The following is a 22,639-nucleotide window of genomic DNA, read 5'->3' as shown; positions in this document are numbered from 1 at the left end:
GGATGCGGTTCATCATGTAACAGTCATAACCGAGGGTGACACAGCACTAGCTCCAGTTCATCAATGTAATGTAGGCATGTATTCCGAATATAGTCATACGTGCTTATGGAAAAGAACTTGCATGACATCTTTTGTCCTACCCTCCCGTGGCAGCGGGGTCCTTACGGAAACTAAGGGATATTATGGCCTCCTTTTAATAGAGTACCGGAACAAAGCATTGACACATAGTGAATACATGAACTCCTCAAACTACGGTCATCACCGGTAAGTATCACTAGTAGAAAACGGAGCTTTAAAACCGGTTCGTAAGGGCCTTTAGTGCCGGTTCCATAACCGGCACTAATTGGTGGGCACTAATGCCCCCCCCCTTTAGTACCGGTTCAGCACGAACCGGCGCTAAAGTGCCACCACGTGGCGTGAGCTCGCGCCCTGGTATGGGGGACCTTTAGTACCGGTTGGTGTTACCAACCGGTACTAAAGGTTTTTTTTTGAATTTTTTGGAAAAAAAATTTGATTATTTTTTTTCGATTTTCAATTTTTCTGAATTATTTGGTGATTTAGTCTCTAATCACCTCTCTTAACTGCCGAAGTGTGGATCACTCATTCCAAATCATCTAACTTCCCGACCGGTCACCCATCCCTCTCACTACTCTAGCCCGAGCACGCTTAACTTTCGGGTTCTATTCTCCTTCGTTTCCAAGTCTGCACTTGTTGTTTTCCTGACAATAGTAAGATGCCAATCCTATTAACCCTCAGGAGTTTAGCATGAGCATGAAGTCACATTTCACTGTTTGAGTTTGAAACTATTATTCTAAAAAACAGTAATTATTTAGTAACACTAATATTTCTTGAATAAGTTTGACCATAGTTTGACCACAGTTTGACCATAGTTTGACCACAGTTTGACCATAGTTTGACCACAGTTTGACCATAGTTTGACCAGATTTGACCAAAATTCAAAAAATTGAAATAATTATTTAGTAACACTAATATTCTTGAATAATTATGTAGTAACATTAATACTTCTTGAATAAGTAGTTTGACCAGATTTAACAAGTTTTTTTAAAAAAACTAAAATTTGACCATATCTTTTTTTCCTTTTGGAATTTGAGGATTCTAAAAAATTGCAAACAGGCCGTAGGCGGTCTCCATCAGATGCGGATTTTCGTGCTGAATTTTTTGATATATTATACGTTTTTTTCCGACATCGTATGCAAAAGTTATAGCCATTTTACATTTTCCCTACACTTTTTGCAAAACATGTCCGAATTTAAGTTTTCAAATTTTCCTAACTAATAGATGTAGTAATATAACTACCTCTCGAAGGATTTTATTTTTTGAAGTTTTATCATTTTCTTTTGATTTTTTCAGAACTGAAATGGTGACACACGGGGGGGGGGGGGGGGGGGGTAGTGTTTGAAAATTGCCCTATAGTGCCAGTTTGTGTCACAAACCGGTACTATAGGTCAGACAGACCCCTTTAGTACCGGTTTGTGGCACAAACGGGTACTAAAGGTTAGCCCTTTAGTACCGGTTTGTGCCATGAACCGGTACTAAAGGTGATCGTGGGGCCCCAGCCTACCATCACCCCTTTAGTACCGGTTCGTGGCCCGAACCGGTACTAAAGGTTCAACACGAACCGGCATTAATGCATAGTCGTTCAAACCGGCGCTAATGGTACCATTAGTGCCGGCTCAAATTCAAACCGGCACTAATGTGCTTCACGTTTGACCCTTTTTCTACTAGTGTATCCCAATTATTGTCACTTCGGGGTTAACGGATCATAACACATAATAGGTGACTATAGACTTGCAAGATAGGATCAAGAACACTCATATATTGATGAAAACATAATAGGTTCAGATCTGAAATCATGGCACTCGGGCCCTAGTGACAAGCATTAAGCATAGCAAAGTCATAGCAACATCAATCTCAGAACATAGTGGACACTAGGGATCAAACCCTAACAAAACTAACTCGATTACATGATAGATCCCATCCAACCCATCACCGTCCAACAAGCCTACGATGGAATTACTCACGCACGGCGGTGAGCATCATGAAATTGGTGATGGAGGATGGTCGATGATGACGATGGCGACGGATTCACCTCTCCGGAGCCCCGAACGGACTCCAGATCAGCCCTCCCAAGAGGTTTTAGGGCTTGGCAGCGGCTCCGTATCATAAAACGCGATGATTTATTCTCTCTGATTTTTTTCTCCCCGAAACACAATATATGGAGTTGGAGTTGGAGTCGGAGAGGCAACAAGGGGTCCACGAGGTAGGGGGGCGCCCCCCCCCCCTCGTGGAGAGGTGGTGGGCCCCCTGGCCTTCATCTTTTGCAGGTATTTTTCATACTTTCTGAAAAGTTGCTCCGTGAAGTTTCAGGTCATTCCGAGAACGTTTGCTCCTGCATATAAATAACACCATGGTAATTCTGCTGAAAACAGCGTTAGTCCGGGTTAGTTCCATTCAAATCATGCAATTTAGAGTCCAAAACAAGGGCAGAAGTGTTTGGAAAAGTAGATACGTTGGAGACATATCAAGATACTATTTCACCAATTGGGATTGTTAGAGATGTTGAAGTCTTGTGTGGGAAAACTAAATATCCTGCTTATTTTCTTGTTCTTGGATCCCCACAAGATAACTTTTGTCCCATTATAATTGGAAGACCCTTCTTGAATTCAGTTAATGCTAAGATAGATTGCGAAAAGGATGTTGTTACTATTGGTTTAGGTGATATGTCTCATGAGTTTGATTTATCTAAATTTCATAGACAACACCGTGAAGAGGAATTGCCTAGTAAAGATGAAATTATTGATCTTGCTTCTATTGCCGTGCCTCCTAGTGATCCTTTAGAACAATATGTGCTAGACCATGAAAATGACATGTTTATGAATGAAAGAAGGGAAATAGATGAAGTATTATTTAAACAGGAACCCATCCTGAAACACAATTTGCCTGTCGAAATCCTAGGGTTCCTCCTCCACCCAAGGGTGATCCCGTGTTTGAGCTCAGACCGTTACCTGATACTCTTAAATATGCTTATCTTGATAACAAAAAGATATATCCTATTATTATTAGTGCTAACCTTTCAGAGCATGAAGAAGAGGGATTTTTGAAAACTTTGAAGAAGCACCGTGCTGCTATTGGATATACTCTCGATGATCTTAAGGGCATTAGTCCCACACTATGTCAACACAAAATAAATTTGGAGAAAGATGCCAAACCAGTTTGTGATCACCAACGATGGCTGAATCCTAAGATGAAAGAAGTGGTAAGAAAGGAAATACTAAAGCTCCTTGAGGCAGGTATAATTTATCCCGTTGCTGATAGTTAGTGGGTAAGTCTTTTCCATTGTGTCCCTAAAAAGGGAGGTATTACTGTCGTTCCTAATGATAAAGATGAATTGATTCCGCAAAGAACTATTACAGGTTATAGGATGGTAATTGATTTCCACATATTAAATAAGGCTACTAAAAAAGATCATTATCCCTTACCTTTTATTGATCGAATGCTAGAAAGATTATCCAAACATACACATTTTTGCTTTCTAGATGGTTATTCTGGTTTCTCTCAAATACCAGTGTCAGCTGATGATCAATCTAAGACCACTTTTACTTGCCCGTTCGGTACTTTTGCTTATAGATGTATGCCTTTTGGTTTATGTAATGCACCTACTACCTTCCAAAGATGCATGATGGCTATATTCTCTGACTTTTGTGAAAAGATTTGTGAGGTTTTCATGGACGATTTCTCCGTCTATGGATCCTCTTTTGATGATTGCTTAAGCAACCTTGATCGAGTTTTGCAAAGATGTGAAGCAACTAACCTTGTCTTGAACTGGGAGAAGTGCCACTTTATGGTTAATGAAGGTATTGTCTTGGGGCATAAAGTTTCTGAAAGAGGTATTGAAGTTGATAAAGCTAAGGTTGATGCTATTGAAAAGATGCCATGTCCCAAGGACATCAAAGGTATAAGAAGTTTCCTTGGTCACGCTGGATTTTATAGGAGTTTCATTAAGGACTTCTCAAAAATTTCTCGACCTCTGACTAATTTATTACAAAAAGATATACCATTTGTTTTTGATGATGATTGCGTAGAAGCATTTGAAATACTTAAGAAAGCATTGATCTCTGCACCTATTTTTCAGCCTCCTGATTGGAATTTACCCTTTGAAATTATGTGTGATGCTAGTGATTATGCCGTAGGTGCTTTTCTAGGGCAAAGAGTTGATAAGAAATTAAATGTTATTCAATATGCTAGTAAAACTCTAGACAATGCTCAGAGAAATTATGCTACTACTGAAAAAGAATTTTTGGCAGTTGTATTCGCTTGTGATAAGTTCATACCTTATATTGTTGATTCTAAAGTAACTATTCACACGGATGATGCTGCTATTAAATATCTTATGGAAAGAAAGATGCTAAACCTAGACTTGGGTTCTCTTGCTACAAGAATTTGATTTGCATATTATTGATAGAAAGGGAGTTAAGAACCCCATTGCAGACAACTTGTCTAGGCTAGAGAATGTTCTTGATGACCCACTACCTATTGATGATAGCTTTCCTAATGAACAATTAAATGTCATAAATGCTTCTCGTACTGATCCAAAGTATGATGATTATGCTAATTATGTTGTTGCTAAATTTATACCACCTAGTTTCACATACCAGCAAAAGAAAAAGTTTTTCTATGATTTGAGACATTACTTTTGGGATGACCCACATCTTTATAAGAAGGAGTAGATGGTGTTATTAGATGTTGTGTACCTGAGCATGAACAGGAACAGATCCTACGCAAGTGTCACTCCGAAGCTTATGGAGGACACCACGCTGGAGATAGAACTGGACATAAGGTATTGCAATCCGGTTTTTATTGGCCTACTCTCTTCAAGGATGCCCGTAAGTTTGTTGTATCTTGTGATGAATGCCAAAGAATTGGTAATATTAGTAGACGTCAAGAAATGCCTATGAATTATTCCATTGTTATTGAACCATTTGATGTTTGGGGCTTTGATTATATGGGGCCCTTTCCTTCCTCTAATGGATATACACATATTTTAGTTGTTGTTGATTACATTACTAAGTGGGTAGAAGCTATTCCAACTAGTAGTGTTGATCATAACACCTCTATTAAGATGCTTAAAGAAGTTATTTTCCAAGGTTTGGAGTCCCTAGATATTTAATGACTGATGGTGGTTCACATTTTATTCATGGTGCTTTCCGTAAAATGCTTGCTAAGTATGATGTTAATCATAGTATTGCATCTCCTTATCACCCATAGTCTAGTGGTCAAGTAGAATTGAGTAATAGAGAACTCAAATTATTTTTGCAAAAGACTGTTAATAGATCTAGAAAGAATTGGTCCAAGAAACTTGATGATGCATTATGGGCCTATAGAACTGCATATAAAAATCATATGGGTATGTCTCCGTATAAAATGGTCTATGGAAAAGCATGTCACTTACCTCTCGAACTAGAACATAAGTCTTATTGGGCTATTAAAGAGCTCAATTATGATTTCAAACTTGCCAGTGAGAAAAGGTTATTTGACATTACCTCACTTGATGAATGGAGAACCCAAGCCTATGAGAATGCCAAATTGTTTAAAGAAAAGGTTAAAAGCTGGCATGACAAAAGGATACAAAAGCGTGACTTTAATGTAGGTGATTATGTATTGCTATAGAACCCCCATTTAAGATTTTTTGCGGGAAAGCTTCTCTCTAAATGGGAAGGTCCTTGCGTTATAGAGGAGGTCTATCGTTCCGGCGCCATAAAAATCAACAACTTCGAAGGCACAAATCCGAAGGTGGTGAACGGTCAAAGAATCAAACATTATATCTCAGGTAATCCTATAAATGTTGAAACCAATGTTATTGAAACCGTAACCCCGGAGGAATACATAACGGACACTTTCTGGAACGTTTTAGACTCCGAAAAGGAATAGGTATGTGGTACGGTAAGTAAACCGACTCGAAAACAGTTTTTATGGCAATATTTCTCCGTTTTGGAATATTTAGAAAAATAGAAAAATAAGAAGCAGTCCGGGAAGGACACGAGGGCTCCACGAGGGTGGAGGGCGCGCCCCCTACCTCGTGGGCACCTCGTGTGCTCTGCGGACTCCGTTTTCTTGCACGTTACGTATTTTGGTCGGTAAAAATTCATTATATAATCTCCTGAAGGTTCTAACTCCCGTATCACGCAAATATCCTCTTTCTTTGTTTCGAGCTATTTTTCTGACAGATCCAGGTTGTCATGTCGTCTTCAAGTGCCCCCAAGGACCAGTTCTTTGAGAAGATCATCAACCCCTACCTCGCGGAAGTGTTGCAACACCCTCAAACCATTGAGATGCGTGAGGGGTTGTTGCACATCCGCGATGTTGAGGGACCAAGGAAGACCGAAAGCATGGAGGCAAGGCTCGAGGCATTGGAGCAACAAGTTTTCAAGTGTCAGGAGATGGTGGAGCGTGGACTCGATTCCAATCACATTATGATCACAGAGTTCACCAACAACCACAAGCTGGACGTCAACGACATTGGGGAGGCCATCTTCAAGCTTCATGAGAAAATCGAGCACCTCCCAGCCCAGATCTATGACCTGCAAAATCAAAACTATGAGTATGAATATAGATTCAAGAGGATGAGTTTGCCTGTAGATTTGAGGTTTCAGGAGATTCGATCATCCTTCTATGATGGTGAGCCTATGCCTTGGAAGAGGGACGACAAGCCTACGCGATCAACAAAACCATCAACTCCTTCACCGACAAAAGAGATATAATCACATGGGTATGGGCACTCCCCTTGGCAACTGCCAAGCTTGGGGGAGTGACCCGGTATCGTATCACCATCACTTCTATCTTTACCGTTTTTCTTAGTTCGATCCTTTTGGTAATATCTTGATCTAGTAGCATAAAGTTTTAGTATGATCTAGTTATGAGTTTTGCTTTATAATCCTTCTATGTAATCGAGTCCGTGAGCTATATATAATAAAGATTAGTGTTGAGTCAAGGGCTTGATTATTTTTCCATGATCTTTAGTGAATAAAATAAAAGAGAAAGAATAAAAAGAAATAAAAGAGATCATATGGATCTTATGGATAGTAATGAGCTCACATAGAAAGAGTATGATGAATAAAAGTTGTTGAGATTTGACAAACATATTTTTGGTCATCGTTGCAATTAATAGGAAGTAATAAAGAAAGAGAGGTCTTCACATATAAATACACTATCTTGGACATCTTTTATGATTGTGAGCACTCATTAAAATATGACATGCTAAAGAGTTGACATTGGACAAGGAAGACAACGTAATGGGTCATGTTTTCTTACATCTGAGATAAATTATATTGTCATGGATCATCCAACATGATTGAGCTTGCCTTTCCCCCTCATGCTAGCCAAATTATTTGCACCAAGTAGAGATACTACTTGTGCTTCCAAACACCCTTAAACCATTTGCCATTAGAGTCTACCATACCTACCTATGGATTGAGTAAGATCCTCCAAGTAAGTTTTCATCAGTGCAAGTAATAAAAAATGCTCTCGAAATATGTATGACCTATTAGTGTGGGAGAAAATAAGCTTTATACGATCGTGTGATATGGAAGAAATAAAAGCGACAGACTACATAATAAAGGTCCATATCACAAGTGGCAATATAAAGTGACGTTCTTTCGCATCAAGATTTTGTGCATCCAACCATAAAAGCGCATGACAACCTATGCTTCCCTCTGCGAAGGGCCTATCTTTTACTTTTATCTCCTACCTTACATAAAAGTCATGGTGATCTTCACCTTTCCTTTTTACATTTTATCTTTTGGCAAGCACAACATGTTGGAAAGATCTTGGTATATATGGCTAATTGGATGTGAGTTTTCATGAACTATTATTGTTGACATTACCCTTGAGGTAAAACGTTTGGAGGCAAAACTATAAGCCCCTATCTTTCTCTGTGTCCGATTAAAATTCCATACCCATAAGCATTGCATGAGTGTTAGCAATTGTGAAATACTATATGATAGTTGAGTATGTGGACTTGCTGAAAAGCTCTTATATTGACTCTTTCCTATGTTATGATAAATTACAATTGCTCCAATGACTGAGATTATAGTTTGTTAGTTTTCAATGAAGTTTATGATTCATACTTGAAATTGTGATTTAATTGTTACTCTAGCATAAGAGATCATATGACAAGAATTCTATAAGTTGCTATTCTAAGAATGATCATGATGCCCTCATGTCCGTATTTTATTTTTATCGACACCTCTATCTCTAAACATGTGGACATATTTTTTGATTTCGGCTTTTGCTTGAGGACAAGCGAGGTCTAAGCTTGGGGGAGTTGATACGTCCATTTTGCATCACGCTTTTATATCGATATTTATTGCATTATGGGCTGTTATTACACATTATGCCACAATACTTATGCCTATTCTCTCTTATTTCACAAGGTTGACATAAAGAGGGAGAATGCCGGCAGCTAGGATTCTGGGCTGGAAAAGGAGCAAATAATAGAGACCTATTCTGCACAGCTCCAAAAGTCCTGAAACTTCACGGAAGTCATTTTCAGAATATATAAAAAATACTGAGCGCAAGAAGTTCCAGAGGGGGGCCACACCCTGCCCACGAGGGTGGGGGGTGCCCTACCCCCTGGGCACGCCCCCTGCCTCGTGGGCCCCCTGTTGCCCTCCGATGCCCATCTTCTACTATATGGAGTCTTTCGATGAGGAAAAATTATAAGCGATCTTTCGGGACAAGACTCCGCCGCCACGAGGCGGAACCTTGGTGGAACCAATCTAGGTCTCCGGCGGAGCTATTCTTCCGGGGACACTTCCCTCCGAGAGGGGGAAATCATCGCCATCATCATCACCAACGATCCTCTCATTGAGAGGGGGTCAATATCCATCAACATCTTCACTAGCACCATCTCCTCTCAAACCCTAGTTCATCTCTTGTATCCAATTCTTGTCTCCAAGTCTGGGATTGGTACCTGTGGGTTGCTAGTAGTGTTGATTAATCCTTGTAGTTGATGCTAGTTGGTTTATTTGGTGGAAGATCATATGTTCAGATCCTATATGCATATTAATACCCTCTGATTATGAACATGTATATGTTTGTGATTAGTTACGTTTGTTCCTGAGAACATGGGAGAAGTCTTGCTATTAGTAGTCATGTGAATTTCGTATTCGTTCGATATTTTGATGAGATGTATGTTGTCTCTCCTCTAGTGGTGTTATGTGAACGTCGACTACATGACACTTCACCATTATTTGGGCCTAGAGGAAGGTGTCGGTGTCAAAACCGGCGGATCACGGGTAGGGGGTCCTGAACTGTGCGTCTAAGGCGGATGGTAACAGGAGGCAGGGGACATGATATTTTACCCAGGTTCGGGCCCTCTTGATGGAGGTAAAACCCTACGTCCTGCTTGATTTATTCTTGATAATATGAGTAGTACAAGAGTTGATCTACCACGAGATCGGAGAGGCTAAACCCTAGAAGCTAGCCTATGGCATGATTGTATGTTGTCCTACGGACTAAAACCCTCCGGTTTATATAGACACCGGAGGGGGTTAGGGTTACACAAGTTCGGTTACAAAGGAGGAGATATACATATCCGTATTGCCTAGTTTGCCTTCCACGCCAAGTAGAGTCCCATCCGGACACGGGACGAAGTCTTCAATCTCGTATCTTCATAGTCCAACAGTCTGACCAAAGGATATAGTCCGGCTGTCTGGAGACCCCCTAATCCAGGACTCCCTTAGTAGCCCCTGAACCAGGCTTCAATGATGACAAGTCCGGCGCGCAGTGTTGTCTTCGGCATTGCAAGGCGGGTTCCTCCTCCGAATACACCACAGAAGAGTTTGAATACAAGGATAGTGTCCAACCCTGCAAAATAAGTTCCACATACCACCGTAGAGAGAATAATATTTCCACAAATCCAATCTGCTGACACGTTTTGGCAGCATGACATCACGCCATGGCCCAGTAATTATTCGAACCGTTTTTCTTTAACCAGCCCCCGCACATAATGCGAGGCGGTTTCTTGACACGTCTTGTCAAAGCAGAGATCGTGTTCCCCTTATTACGGGATTCTCATCAATACGGACGTGGGTAACCCAACTGTGCCTAGGACTCCTAGATTTTAGGCAAGTCCCAAACGGCCACGAGGAGGACGCTTGATATTCACCCTCTTTATAAAGGGACAAGGCTGTTACTTTTTTCCCTCCCGTGCTCAATCGAATCCCTCCCCCGCCTCGAGTTCTAACACCCAAAGCCAAGGTCAGGTGCTTCGGACCTTCAATCATGTCCGGATCCAGCCTTCAAGGCCGGTGGATGTCTTCCTCCATCACGAAGGAGGACATCAAGAAGTTGAGGGAGGCCAGATATCTAACCGCCGAAATTTCGCATAGGCTGCCCGCCTGAGGGCAGGTCATCCCTATTCCGGAACCCTATGAGAGCGTTGTGTTCGTCTCCCACTTCCTCCGAGGACTAGGCCTCGCTCTGGATCCCTTTGTCAGGGGTCTTATGTTCTATTATGGGCTAGATTTTCACGATCTGGCCCCGGACTCCCTTCTTGACATCTCATCATTTATTGTCGTTTGTGAGGCCTTCCTCCGCATTACCCCTCAGTTCGGCCTGTGGCTCAAGACCTTCGATGTGAAGCCGAACATGGTTGAGCGGCAGTACGCAGCATGCGGGGGTGCTCTAATAAGCAAAATTGCTGATGCTCCATGGCCAAAGGGTTCCTTTCCAGAGGTGTCCGGATTGTGGCAACGGGAGTGGTTTTACGTCACAGCTCCCCGAAGTGCCAAGTGGGTAGCTGCCCCACCTTTCGCTTGGGCCCTCCACCACAACTGATGTCATGGATCAGCAGGGGACTGAGCTGGGGTCCAGCCAAGGACGTGCCAATACCGCAGAGCCGTATCCGAGATCTCTTCGAGGGAGATTTCAGTCTGGTTATGGTAATGCAAGTCATGCTGGTTCGTCGAGTCCAGCCTTGCAAATGCCGGCCCCTCCACATGTGGGAATTCAACCCAGAAGGACCGTGCACTATTCAGAATTTCCTCGGCATGACGCACGAGGAGATGTACAAATCGTTCGTTGGATCCCAAATAGAGTGTCCGGACACTACCGAGGACGTGGGCCTGAGCAGCAACCGCACCGCTACCCAAGTAAGTAATCCCATGGCCGAACACACCCTCCTTTTATTTATCATGACATCATTCTGAAGAATCGCTCTTTGACCAGGATTGGATAACAAAGGCTAAGATGATCCGGTGTTCGGCCCCCCTTCCTGAAGGCTTGGACAATCCGGTGCTGGAAAAGATGCTCGAGCCAGCACCTTGTCCGGTGCCCTCAAAGGAAGACGAAGGGGGGAATAAAGAGGGCAAAAGCGGGCCTCCATCGCTACCTATTCCAACCGAGCGAATGAGCGCCTCCGCGAGGGAGGATAACCGAGGGGAAGAATCTGACATTCTTTCTCCCCGGGGAAGGAAGAGGACTACCTCCGAAGATCCGGAAATCAAGGTTTCCAAATGGGAGAAGAAATCTCCGCCAGAGGGTCCTGCCTCGGAGGGTGTTCTTGCCGCACAATGTCTGCGCGGGGATCAGCCCTCTAACGAGCTATAAGTAATCAAATGGTATTTAATAGTGAAGATATCCTACCTTACTTCCGAGGAAAATAACCGAAGTATTTATCTTGCAGTTCGGATCTTAGCCCTTCTCAGCTGAGCTCGTCTTTGGGGGATCTTCTTCCGGAGATGATGGAGAGCGAAACGCCTCCCCCTGCCACACCGCCTTACGAAGCGGGAGACCTTGAGGTGTCGTGGCGGAGGGCTTCTCTTGATCCGACAATGCCAGAAGGTAATCCTATGGCCACCCGAAGTCCTCAGTATCTGGCTCTCTAAGAGAGCAATCAAAAGAGTCCGACACCGTTTGGTTCGCGGTCGGATGTACGGAGGGATCTGCTGGAGAAGGCGGCTATCTCATAAGAGCACTGCACATTGGTAGGTACGGTGATTGAAAGGATTTCGTCCGCCGAAAGCGGGCTGCGTGAAGCCTTTATGAGTCTACTGACGGGTTTTGAGGTATGTGAAATGATGTATATTTTTGAAAGTACCGCACATTTTTAGATGTGCCCTGTGTAGATAGTAGCCCCTGAGACTCTGGTTGTCTTCGAAAACGGTGGCAAACAGAGGATCATAGTCCCAGGTAATAACCAGTCTGCCTTTATGTGCAGGTGGTGGAAGCTGATGGGTATGCCGAACTAAAGCGGCAGCTGGATGCGGCAGATGCCGACATCGTGCTTGTCAACAAGCGGCTTGACGAGGCATAGGGTGAGTGGCCTTTCTGGTAATCGTCACATAATAAGAGCAGCATGATGCCAGTATCTTTAATATGTTGTGACTGCAGATGGAGCGGCCACCGTGGAGACCCTTTGGGCGGAGGTTGCCCGAGCCAAGGAGCAAGCAAGGAGTAGCAATGCTGCTGCTTTGCAAGCGGCCGAAGAGTTAAGGGCCGAGCAGGCCGCACATTGCGAGAGCAAAGAGAAAATGGCCAAGATGGCTGTAAAGTTAAAAGATACTGCCGACAGTTGCTAGCTTCTTGAAGAAGAAAACCAGGCGAAGGCGACGGACCTGGAAAAGGCCATGATGGCGACCAAAGACACCCGCTCTGCGATGAGAGCGAAAAAGGAGGAGCTGTGTCAAGCCGGGGATATCACAGCTGGGAAACCCTTTATGCTGCGGAGGAAGTTTGGAGATCCTCGGTATGCCCCTCTGGACCGGCTGTGGAGTTCGGCGGACGCATATCTGGACTTGGCAGCGAGTGCTGTCGATGCGGCCGAATACTTCCGAGATCAAACAGATCGTGAAGTGGACAAGCTATTCTGGTCAGAATTTAACGTTCCAGAGCGTCCGCTTCCATTGACTGATCAGCTTGCCGAATGGGCCGAGCTGAATAGATTGTCCAAACTCGCCATGATGTCAGTTGTGGATCATCTGTGGCCGGAAAGGCCAAAGTCGAATAGCTATTTTAGTTTGGTGCAACAGTTCCTTGGTGCGGTGCCACGCATTAATGCGATGAAGAGGTCGGCGTGCATAGAAGGCTCACGGATGGCCCTTGCCCGTGTCAAAACATACTGGGCGGAGATGGATGCCACCACTGTTGCGGCGCAGGGTTCGGCCATAGGCCGAGTGGCTGCCAAGCACTATTTTGAAGAAGTTCTTGAAGGCGCTCATTCGATAGAGGCCTAGTACTCGAAGAATAATATGTTTGAGTGACATGTATTCCCATTGTAAAGACAATGTTTTATTAAGTTTATCAAGTCTGTATTTATACTTTTGCTCGAAAGTATTATGATGCCTCCTATGCGGTCGTTTATGTATATATCTACATAACCTGAAAGATTGCAGTCGTCGGCTTCAGCCCCCACGCATATAATGCAGGGGTGTTCGCAGAAGACGCATGTTCACACTTGATCCAATGTCTTGGTCCATTAAGGAGGTGATAGCGCAGCGAACTAGGCAACCAAACTATAATGCTTTAACACTTTCACTTAGCCAGAGGAGTTTGACAGTGGGGCTACTATATAGCCCCTGGTGGCTCCACACTCATCCGAATTCGGGGTGCTTACATGCCTGGCTGGGAAACGGCCCTTCGTTAAGGCGGAGGAATCCCGAAGATTCTGATATGTCATCGAGTGGTTGACCAGTCTCACGCTATATCGTGACAGTAAGTTTTCGGCTTTCTCTACTGAGGTGCTCGTCCGGATGAACCAGGGCACAATCGCAGTAGTTCTCCTGGTGCCGCCTTAGCCGATAGAGCGGAACATAAGGCAGCAAAACACAGGAGCCGGGCAAACCCAACATTTGACCAAAGACATGATTCGGAGCTGATGCATATAAGACCAAACTCGCGACGCCGAACACTCCCTAAGGTATTCAGTCTTTATGGTGTAAACCGGGCCTAAACAGTGCCCTTTGTAATAAGCCCCTGGTGTCCAGGTACATGCAATATTCTGACGTGGCCACATGCCAATACGTCAGCATCCTTCTCAATTGTACTGAGAATCTGAGGGATGTGTATCAACAAGATACAGTAAAAAAGGTTTACGTAGGGTCTTAATCTAAAGAGAATCCTTGGAACAGGTCCCTGCTGCACGTCTGCGCTTGTGTCTCCGTTGTGCCGTATTCTGGACGGGTGTAGCACGATGGTCATCTGAAAAAGAGAGGAACTTAATTGAAAAGTTGCCGTGCAAAAGGTAAGTTATACTAAATAAACAATATATAGTTCAAAATGAGTAAAGTTGAGCCTGATAGCCATTTGTGCATGCGTGTTGAGCCCCTTGTGTTGTAATAGGGGTATAGCCATCAAACCTGTATCGATTACATATAGTTGTACCGGACTCGTCCAACCGTGTCCGTGGTCTTAACAACCTGTCAAATGCTTTAGTTGGTGAGGCCATTTAGTGTGCGGCTGCCAAGGCAGCCGCACGGTCTTCCGCGCACAAGGAGCGCTCAATATTTCCATTTACTGTAATGATGCCACGTGGACCGGGCATCTTAAGCATGAGGGAAGCCGAATATGACCTCTAGTAGTAGGTTTGGAACAGAGCGACGTGGAAGGTTAAATTTTCGCTGCGGAAGTTATCGGGGAAGCCGAATATGACCTCTAGTAGCAGGGAGCCCGTGCAATGGGCCTCTGGGCTTGGCGTTACTCCTTTGAAGGTAGTATTGCTGCGGCTAATTTTTGTTGGGTCTATCCCCGTTTTGCGGATTGTGTCCTGATATATCAGGTTTAGACTACTGCCGCCGTCCATCAGGACTCGTGTGAAGTGGCGTCAATTATCGGGTCTAACACCAAGGCAGCCCATCCTGCACGCCGGATACTTGCCGAGTAATCCCGATGGTCGAAGGTGATCGGTTGGGACGACCAGTGGCAGAACTCCGTTGTGATAGGCCCTGGGACATGTGTCTCTAGGAGTGCCGCTTTGTTTCTCCCCTTTGTCACGTGCAACACGTTTACTGTTTTAACTTCTGGTGGGAACTTCTTCTGTTCCCCAGTGCTTTGCTTGCGAGGCTCGTCCTCGTCTTCGCTTGGTGTATCCTGCCCCTTGTGTTCGGCGTTGAGCTTACCGGACTGCTTGAAGACCCAACATTCTCTACGGGTATGATTTGCAGGTTTATCGGGGGTGCTATGGATCTGACATATTTGGTCCAAAATCTTGTTTAGGCTGGACAGTTCGTCTCTGTTGCCTTTGGGGGGCAGCTTTTGCTGACTTGGCCGAGAGGTTTTGAATCTGGCGTTTACCGCTGTGCTCTTCGAGCTGTCTTCTTTATTCCGGCGCTTGTTTTTGCTGCGTCGTGATTTCCCGTTTCCGTCCCTGACTTCGGATGCACTTGGGTCGCTGGTGCTGCATTGGGCTAACCATCTGTCCTCGCCCGCACAAAAGCGGGTCATGAGGTTTGTTAATGCTGCCATTGTTCTCGGCTTTTCTTGGCCGAGGTGTCTAGCAAGCCATTCGTCTCGAACGTTGTGCTTGAAAGGTGCTAAGGCTTCGGCGTCCGGACAGTCGACTATTTGGTTCTTTTTAGTGAGGAACCTGTTCCAAAGCTTTCAGGCTGACTCTCCGGGCTATTGAGTTATATGACTTAAATCGTCTGCATCCGGTGGTCGGACATAGGTCCCTTGAAAATTTACCCGAAAGGCGTCTTCGAGCTCTTCCCAGCTTCCAATGGAGTTTTCGGGGAGGCTTTTAAGCCAGTGCTGAGCTGGCCCTTTGAGCTTGAGGGGTAAGTACTTGATGGCATGGAGATCGTCTCCTCGAGCCATATGGATATGGAGGATGTAGTCCTCAATCCAGACCCCAGGGTCTGTCGTTCCATCGTACGCCTCTATGTTTACGGGTTTGAATCCCTCTAGAAATTCATGGTCCAGCACCTTGTCGGTGAAACATAGGGGGTGTGCAGCACCCCTGTATTTGGGTGTACCATGGTATTGGGATGTTTGTTGTGTTGCATTGCGTGCTGGAGCACACTTGTGTGGCCCGTAGATGGATCTGGTTGCGCCGTACTTTTGATGTGAGTCCTCACGTGGATCGCGTACCGGCTTATGTGCGGCATCGTTAGCCATGCTATGTTGGCCACGAGGTCGTCTATCTGACTAGATGGTTGTTTTGTTTTTTGATTGTGGGGGATCTAAGGCCTCCTCATCGAATTCAGGTAGCTGCTTTCGCTTCGGGTAGCTCTTGGTGTGGCGATTGCCGCCGTACTTCGCTGTAGTGTTGAGTACTTCACTCCATCTGATTCTGAGTGTGTCTTGTGCAGCCCTGAGCCTTTGCTTCTACTTTTTCAGACTCCTCGCAATGGCAACCAGCCTTTGATGGGAATTCTGTTGCTCTGGGTGCCTGTCCGGTGTGATATCGTCCGGACTGTTATCTTCGACGGGGTCGGGTTGTTCGGTTTGATTCTCCGTGTTGCCCTGGTCGGGCGATGGTTCACACTGCTCTATCGTTGGGTTTATATGACTGCTGTTTCTGTCGAGGCGGGATTTGGAGCGGCGCTTACGCCGCCGCTTTGACTGTTTCTCGAGGGAACAACCCTTCACTGCGTCCTTCCGTTCCTTGTCGTCGTTTTCTTTGGGTGTGTCCACCATGTATATATCATATGACGAGGTGGATGTCCAGTGCCCTGTGGGCAGTGGTTCTTGTTCGCCTCCTGCATCGTCGTCCATGCCGTAGATTTCTTCGGAGTCGAAGTCAAGCATGTCGGTCAAATCTTCGACAGTGGCTACTAAGTGGGTGGTGGGTGGGCGGCGAATTTCTTCATCATCCGCATCCCAATCCTGCCGAACATAGTTCGGCCAGGACTCTCCTAACAAGGAGAGAGACCTTAACGAGTTCAGTATGTCGCCGAAGGGCGAGTGCTGAAAGATATCCACGGAGGTAAACTCCATGATCGGCGCCCAGTCGGATTCGATAGGCACGGGCGCATGCGGTTCGGAGTCCGTGGCCGGGGAAGAATCCGGTAGTTTGGCATCATGGCTCTCATGAAGGGTAAGGTCGATACTCGGCTCGATCGCCGATGAGAGTGCGGCCTCCGTGGAGGGGTCTATCCAGCCATCCATGGATGGCGCAACTGGATCCGAATTGAGGGTCGGAGTGGTCGCCGACGCGATCTCCTGAACACTGTCCGATGGCAGAGCTAAATCATGCTCATCGTGACCGTGTGGCGCACTAGGCAGGGGCTCGAATCCATCGAAGATCAAGTCTCCGTGGATATCGGCTGTGTATTTTAAGCTTCCAAACCTGACCTAGTGGCTAGGGGCGTAACTCTCGATCTACTCCAGATGGCCAAGCGAGTTGGCCCGCAGTGCAAAGCCGCCGAACACAAAGATCTGTCCGAGGAGAAAAGTTTCACCCTGAACTGCATCGCTATCGATGATTGAAGGAGCCATCAAGCCTAATGATGATGACACAGAGGAACTCTCAATGAAATCACCAATGTCGGTGTCAAAACCGGCGGATCTCGGGTAGGGGGTCCCGAACTGTGCGTCTAAGGCGGATGGTAACAGGAGGCAGGGGACACGATGTTTTACCCAGGTTCGGTCCCTCTTGATGGAGGTAAAACCCTACGTCCTGCTTGATTTATTCTTGATAATATGAGTAGTACAAGAGTTGATCTACCACGAGATCGGAGAGGCTAAACCCTAGAAGCTAGCCTATGGTATGATTGTATGTTGTCCTACGGACTAAAACCCTCTGGTTTATATAGACACCGGAGGGGGCTAGGGTTACACAAGGTCGGTTACAAAGGAGGAGATATACATATCCGTATTTTCTAGCTTGCCTTCCACGCCAAGTAGAGTCCCATCCGGACACGGGACGAAGTCTTCAATCTCGTATCTTCATAGTCCAACAGTCCGGCCAAAGGATATAGTCCGGCTGTCCAGAGACCCCCTAATCCAGGACTCCCTCAGAAGGCATTGGGAAGTAATAAGTAGATGATGGGTTGCTAGAGTGACAGAAGCTTAAACCCTAGTTTATGTGTTGCTTCATAAGGGGATGATTTGGATCCACATGTTTCATGCTATGGTTAGGTTTACCTTAATACTTTTGTTGTAGTTGCGGATGCTTGCAATAGAGGTTAATCATTAGTGGGATGCTTGTCCAAGTAAGGACAGCACCCAAGCACCGGCCCACCCACATACCAAATTATCAAAGTACCGAACGCGAATCATATGATCGTGATGAAACCTAGCTTGACGATAATTCCCATGTGTCCTCGGGAGCACTTTTCTCTATATAAGAATTTGTCCAGGCTTGTCCTTTGCTACAAAAAGGATTGGGCCACCTTGTTGCACTTTATTTACTTTTGTTACTTGTTGCTCGTTACAAATTATCTTATCACAAAACTATCTGTTACCTATAATTTCAATGCTTGTAGAGAATACCTTCCTGAAAACCGCTTATCATTTCCTTCTGCTCCTCATTCGGTTCGACACTCTTACTTATCGAAAGGACTACGATAGATCCCCTTTACTTGTGGGTCATCAAGGGAGAATGCCGGCAGCTGGGATTCTGGGCTAGAAAAGGAGCAAATATTAGAGGCCTATCTACTTTTCCAAACACTTTTGCCCTTGTTTTGGACTCTAACTTGCATGATTTGAATGAAACTAACCCGGATTGACGCTGTTTTCAGCAGAATTGCCATGGTGTTATTTATGTGCAGGAGGAAACATTCTCGGAAGGACCTGAAACTTCACGGAGCCACTTTTCAGAAAATAAGAAAAATACTGATACGTCTCCAACGTATCTATAATTTTTTATTGCTCTAGGTTATATTATCTACTATTTTGGACTATATTGGGCTTTATTTTCCACTTTTATATTATTTTTGGGACTAACCTATTAACCGGAGGCCCAGCCCAGAATTGCTGTTTTTTTGCCTATTTCAGTGTTTCGAAGAAACGTAATATCAAACGGAGTCCAAACGGAATAAAACCTTCGGGAACGTGATTTTCGCACCGAACGTGATCCAGGAGACTTGGACCCTGCTCCAAGGAACAATAGAGGCGGTCACGAGGGTGGGGGGCTCCCCCCTAGGGCGCGCCCCCTGCCTCGTGGGCCCCTTAGTGCTCCTCCGGCGTACTCCTTCCTCCTATATATACACACGTACCCCTAAACAATCAGAATAGGAGCCAAAAACCTAATTCCACCGCCGCAACTTTCTATATCCACGAGATCCCATCTTGGGGCCTATTCTGGAGCTCCGCCGGAAGAGGGCCGTCATCACGGAGGGCTTCTACATCATCATAGCCTCTCCGATGAAGTGTGAGTAGTTTACCCCAGACCTTCAGGTCCATAGTTAGTAGCTAGATGGCTTCTTCTCTCTCTTTGAATCTCAATACAAAGTTCTCCCCCTCTCTTGTGGAGATCTATTCGATGTAATCTTCTTTTTGCGGTGTGTTTGTTGAGACTGATGAATTGTGGGTTTATGATCAAGTCTATCTATGAATAATATTTGAATCTTCTCTGAATTCTTTTATGTATGATTGGTTATCTTTGCAAGTCTCTTCGAATTATCCATTTGGTTTGGCCAACTAGATTGGTAGTTCTTGCCATGGGAGAAGTGCTTAGCTTTGGGTTCGATCTTGTGGTGTCCTTTCCCAGTGACAGAAGGGGCAGCAAGGCATGTATTGTATCGTTTCCATCGAGGATAACAAGATGGGATTTATTTCATATTGCATGAATTTATCTCTCTACATCATGTCATCTTGCTTAAGGCGTTACTCTGTTTTTAACTTAATACTCTAGATGCATGCTGGATAGCGGTCGATGAGTGGAGTAATAGTAGTAGATGCAGAATCGTTTCGGTCTACTTGTCACGGACGTGATGCCTATATACATGATCATGCCTAGATATTCTCATAACTATGCTCAAATTCTGTCAATTGCTCAACAGTAATTTGTTCACCCACCGTATAATAATTATGCTCTTGAGAGAAGCCACTAGTGAAACCTATGGCCCCCGGGTCTATTCTCATCATATCAATCTCCATCACTTTAATCTTTCTTGGCCTTTTACTTTGCTTTTACTTTTTACTTTGCATCTTTATACCAAAAATACCAAAAATATTATATCTATCAGATCTCACTCTCGTAAGTGACCGTGAAGGGATTGACAACCCCTAATCGCGTTGGTTGCAAGTAGCTATCTTTTTTGCAGGTACGAGGGACTTGAGCGTGGCCTCCTACTGGATTGATACCTTGGGTCTCAAAAATTGAGGGAAATACTTACGCTACTCTGCTGCATCATCTCTTCCTCTTCGGGGAAAACCAACGCAAGCTCAAGACATAGCAAGAAGGATTTCTGGCGCCGTTGCCGGGGAGTCTACACAAAAAGTCAACATACCAAGTACCCATCACAATCCTTATCTTTCGCATTACATTATTTGCCATTTGCCTCTCGTTTTCCTCTCCCCCCAATTCACCCTTGCCGTATTATTCGCCCCCCCGCTCTCTCTCTCTCTCTATCCTCCCTCTCTATTTGCCTCTTTTCCCTCGCCATGTCAGAACCAAAAAGAGTTGGGGGTTCTCTCCCAAGTTCTAGTGCATTAGACAATCCTACTATCTTATCTAAACTCATAAATCGGAATGCTATAGAACAACTTGCCAGAGTTATCAATGAGAACCTTAGTAATTTTGATGAAGATGATTCTGGAATTTTTCGTTATTTACTTGATGAATCTATGAAAGATGCTTGGGATAGGCTGTTAAGGATTCGGGCTAGCTATGTACCCCAATATCAAATTGAGGTTTACTTAAAAAGCTTTTATGTTGGGCTACCCGCTTCATTCAAACAAGTCTTAGATTCTATTTTCAAGGGGGGTTTTCTTGAAGGGGACCCCATAGATACCTATGAAAGGATGAAAACTATATTTGGGCACCCCATTAATGAGAAAACTGAAATCACATCTCTCTTGCTTTCTTACCAAAATGAATCTATTAAAGAGATAAAAGCTAGTTTAGATGCCAATTTCCGCAACATTCTTAATCTTTCTTCTACCATTAATGGACATGTACTCTGTCAAAATAGAGAGATTAATTACATAGATAACAAGTTGCCTCTCTTTTTCTCTAAAACCAAAGATGGCAATACCTAGATCTATCCTCGCTTTTATGCCTAGCTAGGGGCGTTAAACGATAGCGCTTGTTGGGAGGCAACCCAATTTTATTTTTATTCCTTGCTTTTTGCTCCTGCTTAGTAATAAATAAATTATTTAGCCTCTGTTTTGGTTGTGTTTTTTGTGTTTAATTAGTGTTTGTGCCAAGTAGAACCGTTGGGAAGACTTGGGGAAAGTCTTGTTGAACTTGCTGTAAAAAAACAGAAACTTTAGCGCTCACGAGAACTGCTGTCATTTTTATTTGAAAAGTGATATTTAGTTAATTATTTTTGAATATGATTAATAGATAAATTCCTCACGTCCAGAAATTTATTTTAGAATTTTTGGGGTTCCAGATCTTGCGCTAGCTACAGATTACTACAGACTGTACTGTTTTTGACAGATTCTGTTTTTCGTGTGTTGTTTGCTTATTTTGATGAATCTATGGTTAGTAAAATAGTTTATAATCCATAGAGAAGTTGGAATAAAGTAGGTTTAACACCAATATAAATAAATAATGTGTTCATTACAGTACCTTGAAGTGGTCTTTTGTTTTCTTTCGCTAACGGAGCTCACGAGTTTTCTATTTTGAGTTTTGTGTTGTGAAGTTTTCAAGTTTTGGGTGAATTCTTTTGATGGATCATGGAACAAGGAGTGGCAAGAGCCTAAGCTTTGGGATGCCCATGGCACCCCGAAGATAGTCCAAGGACACCAAAAAGTCAAAGCTTGGGGATGCCCCGTAAGGCATCCCCTCTTTCGTCCACTTCCATCGGTAATTTACTTGGAGCTATATTTTTATTCACCAACATGATATGTGTTTTGCTTGGAGCGTCTTGTATTATTTGTGTCTTTGTGTCTTAGTATGCCACAATCATCCTTTCTGTACACACCTTTTGAGAGAGCCATACATGAATTAAAATTTGATAGAATACTCTATGTGCTTCACTTATATCTTTTGAGCTAGTTAATTTTGCTCTATGTGCTTCACTTATATCTTTTGAGCTAAGTAGTTTTGCTCTATGTGCTTCACGTATATCTTTTGAGCATTATAATTTTGCTCTATGTGCTTCACTTAGATCTTTTAGAGCACTGTGGTGGATTTGTTTTAAAGAAACTATTGATCTCTCATGCTTCACTTACATTATTTTGAGAGTCTCTTAATAGCATGGTAATTTGCGTAATAATAATATGCTTGGTATTCAAGATTTGTGAAACTTTCTTTTGAGTGTGTTGAATACTAAGAAAAGATTGAAGCATGATAATTGTTTTGAGATAAGGAGGTGATAATATTAAAGTCATGCTAGTTCAGTAGTTGTGAAGTTAAAGAATACTTGTGTTAAAGTTTGTGATTCCCGTAGCATGCACGTATGGTGAACCGTTATGTGATGAAGTCGGAGCATGATTTATTTATTGATTGTCTTCCTTATGAGTGGCGGTCGGGGACGAGCGATGGTCTTTTCCTACCAATTTATGCCCC

The sequence above is a fragment of the Triticum urartu genome, chromosome 2A, assembly GCF_056163025.1.
Source record: "Triticum urartu cultivar PI428250 chromosome 2A, HENAU_Tu73, whole genome shotgun sequence".
Classification (NCBI taxonomy): Eukaryota; Viridiplantae; Streptophyta; class Magnoliopsida; order Poales; family Poaceae; genus Triticum; species Triticum urartu.
This window is presented reverse-complemented; position numbering follows the sequence as displayed.